A 6113-nucleotide genomic window follows, 5' to 3' on the forward strand; every position below is an offset into this window, starting at 1 on the left:
GTCCTGAGCACCTAAAAAAATCCCTTCACTTGTAGGTCTTCAGGAAATGTCATGTAGTAAAGAAGGGAAAAGTATATGTAGAAATCCTGTATGTTTAAGAAACTAGTATTTATAGTCAAAATTTTACTTTAAAGTATTTCCTATTGAAATTTGGTTTTACTATCAGAGAGATGATAGATAACTTGTCTTTTAGCCCTCCACTAGTACTTGGAGTTGCAGGAGAAACAACATCTTGATTGTCAATTGCTCTGGCAGCAATTATCTGAAAGCAGTTCTTTGAATAAAGCACCCTATGACAACTTGCCTTGTGATAATCAAGTGTATTTCTGTATGCTTCTCAAGATCCCATCTTGTGATAGGAAAGGCTACACCTTTATAGTTAGCAAAAGCATGAACCAGTCAATTACAACCCTCTAAAATGCCATACTACCATTCATTCTCCTAAAGAGAATAAAAACCACATAAACTGCATATAATTTAATTTCAGTCCTGATTATTATCACACCTGTTCTTTCTGGTATTTGCCAAAGCTTCTTTGTCTCCTGAGAATTTATGAATCAGGTTACATATGTGCCAGATCACTGATTTCCTGGTGCAACAGTATGGCTTGCAGTTAAAACAAAGCTCACACTGCAGGGGTGGGTATTTTGGAACAATACTTCCCTCTGCTGGATCTGTGGGCAGTCACAGCTCTCGCCTGAACCGGAAGGACCTGCCCAAACCCTCTACCTCTGGCTCTGGCAAGATGCCTGCTCCTTCCAGACAGATCTGGACAGTAAGAAACTTGGAAAGGTCTTCTTAATTTAGCAAATGAATATGATAATCATAAAAGTTTAATCCAGCATCAACTGGACAGGAATATAAATTTAGTTTCTGCTCAAGAAAAGAGTATCTCAAAGCTGTAGATAATGCTAAAATTCTGTTGTCAATTAAAATCAGCATAGATTGTGTAGAAAAGTTCTTTGCAGAGAATAAATATATTATATATCCATTGATGCAATGTGAGGTTCTTACTAGCAGTCCTATATATGGGGCGTTTAGGCTGTCTGCACTGTAATGGGCCAAAAAAAATTATATAAACATGCTGCTGTCACTTTGTCTGCTCTCACTTCCTCACAGGTAGATGGAGATAACAGGCAGCACTATGCTGGCTTCTCAAATGTTCTGTGTTTGCAGAATGGTGGTGTATGGTGGTGTTCTTGGGATATGCTATGATCCTGATGCTTTTTCACTGAAGTACATCCAGCCAAGGAAGCATCTCCTCTGGACTTGCCTGGTGCAGTTCTAGAGATAATGTGTCAGGGGTTTGGAGTGAATACAAAGTGGCAGACCATAAGAACAATATGCAAATAAATGAATATTAATTTGTTTATGGATACTGGTAATATATGCTAGACTTATCCACCACCTTCCTCACTCTGCAGTTGCATTCAATTTTCTTTGAGATATACAAAATGCATGTGGTCATTTAAAATCTGAGTGGTCTCAGAGCCTACTATGATTAGACCTTTAGAGGCAATAAAGCAAATATAATCCGAACTCCAGGATCAAACTAGTTGTCTATGAAGCCTTTTTTCAAAATAGTGCCAAGTATAGACAGTAGCCACTATCTGATAAGTAAGTCATTACAGTGCAGCCCCCTGGGAAAAGAAAATATTGTTTTTGAATGAGAATCAAAGTAAATAATAACACACAAAGTAAATAACAACATAGACTGATAAGGAGCTCCTTGGCATATTTTTAGGATGATCAATCACAAAAAAAAATGTAGTTAGACACAAGTCATGAAGCTCACCTCAAATAACTGAAAGGTCTTATGCATTTGTTTAATAGTGCATACTGTTGAGTAATATAGGAAATTCTCACCACAGTATTTCCAGCTTCCTGCACTCTCCTGACGCAACCCAGTGTTAGTCACACAGTGTGGGAGCAGTCAGATATAGCCACATTGCCTTCCCCAACTCAGATGCAGACTGGACTCAGCCTGTAGGAATAAAGTGAGGCTTGTGAGAAGTTAGGGCTGCATTTCTTCACCTTTATTATCAGACATTATATTTAAGATGGCACACTACTGTCTCAGAACCTCTCTCTAATAACAAGATTCATAATATTTTTCTTAAACAAGGCTTACAGCCACAACAGCAAACTGTGAAGTGGAAGCATAGCAATAGTAAGGATCATACCTCCTGCTCAAGAGACTCCAAATTATCCACAGCTGAGACACGTGTGTTGGTATCCTGTCTAACCTATTGCACAGGCATGAGTACAGGACTGGACACTGAACTGGTGCAAACATCAGTATGCCTTCCCATGCTTCTTGCATGAAAAGCAGGAATGTTAGCACAGCACAGCTGTGCAGTTCTGAGAAAGACAAGGAATAGAAGACAATAACAAAAGGAATTATGAGAAAAGAGGTTCTCTCATCTGCCGTCCACTTGCTTTTGTGATCAGAAAAACAGGCTTGTATCCCTTTTTTGTGTCAAAGACTTGTGTGTCCTATCAGTAATTTCATATTTTTTCCTATTGACAAAAAATTCTTGGGGCCCTAAATTCACATAAAAAGGAGATTAAAGGCATATGAGCCTTTTGAACTGCCACATGTAAGGTTTTATTTTTATGACATGCATAATACCACTTTGGAAAGTACTGGCTATATCCCAAGGGAAAGCTGATCTAAATTTTATGGTTTTCATCTCTACTTTGCTTTTCCAAGATAAAGGTTCATTAGAATCTTATTCACTGCATCTAGGGTAGAAAACTCAGGCAAAACAGATCTGAAGTCAGCTGATTTTCTGTGTACTGTTAGTGGTGCGATTTGTGCATCCAAGTTCTGCCAAATAATTTTCTCCTCTTCAGCTGAACTGCCTCTCACTAATCTGTTCTGAAGTGTAGAAATTCCTGACCACCATTCCTACTTCACAAATAAGAGAGAGCTAGGTTATGTGAAAAGAAATTAGCCTAAAAATGCACCAATTCTTACATCTAAAGAATGAGAATGTGTTAAGCAGTTAGACCAGCCATGCAAGACTTCCATAAAAAATTTAGGACAAATTGCTTTTGCACTTACAAAATGAGTGAGACACTTCTAAATGGAAATACAGCTGTTTAAGAAAAGCCAGGAAAGTCTAATGCAGGTACCGGAAGAATTATTTATATACGAAAATAAATATAACTTCTGAGTATGAAAGACAGCTTTGAAAAAGCCAATACTTCACCATACCTAAGTTAATTATTTCAGTTGAGTCCTGGGATTCAGGACCAATTTAATTTTATGAAACCTATTGAATGCTGAGTTCAAAAGACTTGGCTTAATATATTTAATCATTAGGCTCAGATGTCATTGCTCCTTTTTTCTCTAGCACTTAAAAAATCCATTTAAGTCTTTGAAACAATAGTTCTGCCCTTTCACATTGCTGAAAGTGTGGGAAGGTTGAACTGCTCCATCAGTTTCTCTCATACCGTTAGACTTTCTGACTGATAGACAAAGACTTTCCCTCTTATAGCACAAAATGCCTTTAAGTTAAAGTAATAAAACTTTCTGGTTTGGGGAAGAACTGGGGAAAAAAGACACTCATCACGGTAGCAAACAGAATGTTGATAGTGGTCCCTCGCTCCACTGGACTGATTGTTGCATATGTTGGGCCTCTTACATATTTTTCACATTGCTTCAGCAGAAATTCAGACCAAAATTGTCCCACCAGATGCTACAGAATTGTAAGTAAAAGACCAGACAGTTTTGCCTTTGCTGCATTAAACTGCAGCAGATCCTACTAATTTGTGTGCTCATGCATAAGTCATACAATAAAGTGTCTTGCAGGACAGAGCCAGTTGGGGCAGATGAGACATTAAACCCACTTTTATTCTTCACTAGCTCAGCTGATCTGGTAAATTGAGCATCACTTAGCAGAGTATGGACTCAAACAGTGTTTTCTTCATTAACTGAGGACTGAATGAGTAGTATCTTAACACCATCCTTTCTTAACACCATCACAGACCTAGGGTAGTGGCGTCATACAGAAGCCTGGAACAGTGCATGGATTAGCCTGTGATGTTTGCTTTGTATATGACATTCTGTGAAAACTATGGGCGTCAATGTGACAAACAGCCAATGGAAGGCTAAATTGTCTTTTTCTCCCCATTTTAAACCTCGCCTTGTGACATGGCAAGGTTTGAGATCTGCTGCCATCCGGTGGATGCTTGGAAACGTCATAAAATCGTTTAGGTTGGAAAAGACCTTTAAAATCAAGTCCATCTGTAAAATCAGTGAGGCAAAGCACACCACTAAACTATGTTCCCAAGCTCCAAGTCTATTATGACTTTTAAGTAATTCCAGGGATGGTGACTCCACTGCTTTCCTGTTCCAATACCTGACAACCCTTTGGGTGATGGATTTTTTTCATAATGTTCAATATAAACCTTCCCATGCACTCTGCCAGTAGGAGTACTGCATCTGAGACCGTAAGAATTCTTCAGAAGCATGACAAAGAAATAAAGTGTTAAGTTCTTTATGTACCTTATTTTGAATTTTAAAAAAAAAAGCTAGGACTGATCTCTTAATTTTACTATTTTTTTCTAGTTTTATCAGAGCATTGCTATATGCAAGCAGAGGTTTTCTAGTTTGTCCTCTGGAATGGGTTCTCTTCAATCAGCTCTCATTTTATATTAATATATGTATATAATGATTATATATATCACACAATAAATACAGTAGTGATCTCCAAGCAGGTGTATCTACTACATTTGATACCTGCTAATCTACCTCTTTGTAATTATTATTAATACACATGAACACTTTCTAGTATGAACATTAAAAAAACCAAAACACAGTAATGACTTGGTATAGAAAGTGTTTTCCTACTAGCTTTTACATTGCTTTAAATCATATTTATCTGTATTACTAAACATTTTAGAACAAGAAAAGAATTTGACATGTAAAGTTATGCTAGGCTGCAATGAAAATCTGATTTGTGAGGTTCCTTCAGCTTGGCAGTGGTCTGAGATGCTGCATGTTAAGATCACAATGTTACTTAGCATACTGTTCTACAATCTTTCTCTTTCTTAAACTCTTTATAGTGAGATATTAAGGCAAACTGGTTTTGTAAAGATTGTAAAAGCAACAAGAATAGGTTGTGAAGGCATTTCAAATTTACATATATATAATTACATTTAGCGATGAGATGCTGATTAAACGGAACTTTTTTATTTATGGAGTGTCTGTTTATTCTGGTTCTGAAAGGGAATCTTAGAAATGCAAATCTTGTGGCTTAGGTATTAAATGATTGTTAAGGCATCCCAAAGAAGAGAACTAGTTAGCTCATTCTGGAGATGCTACATGTATGTGTGGCATCTATGTATGTCTATACATAGCTCCACATCAAGAAGTACTTGAACACAAAAGACATTAGAAAGAACTGTAATTCAAGTTCGGACAAGAAATCCACCAGAACTTTGAAACGGGAAGCCATTTCTAAAACGTTCAGCAAAGTCGTCATGCCTTCAGTGAGCAGAGCAGAGCAGAGCAGAGCAGTAGCCTTTAACCTGCATGGTGTATTGGCGAGACCTTTGCGCAGCGCCGTCTCAGTTACCTGTCTCGGTGCAATGACTAATGCTGTGCTTTGGCGCATCACCTTCCCCTCAGGCATGAGGCCTTGACAGCCTGCTGCACTTTCAAGGCCGTGCCCATCGATGCCACCCCCCGCATATCACTCCCCTGGCTGCTCTGGGGCACCTGTGAGAAACCCACCCCCACTCTCTTGTGCCGGATGCGGGACAGGCCTTCACCTCTCTCGGGCCATGCAGTTTAACATTTCCTTCTGCGGCGGCCGGGCTATGAGGGAAGGGCTCTTCCTCTTCCCCGAGCCCGCCATTTTTCTCGGGGTTCTCTCGGCCTTTGCTTCGAGGCGCCGCGAGAGAGCACGCGCGGGCGGCGGGCAATGGGCGCTCCACCCCCTCATGTCGGCCGCGGGTAGGCAGGCGTCGGGGGCCGCCCTTCGCGGGCGGCGGGCAATGGGCGCTCCACCCCCTCATGTCGGCCGCGGGTAGGCAGGCGTCGGGGGCCGCCCTTCGCGGGCAGGAGCGCGGCGCCGGGGTGGTGAGTTGTGGTGGCGCGGCCC

The sequence above is a fragment of the Dryobates pubescens genome, chromosome 11 (assembly GCF_014839835.1).
Source record: "Dryobates pubescens isolate bDryPub1 chromosome 11, bDryPub1.pri, whole genome shotgun sequence".
Taxonomy (NCBI): Eukaryota; Metazoa; Chordata; class Aves; order Piciformes; family Picidae; genus Dryobates; species Dryobates pubescens.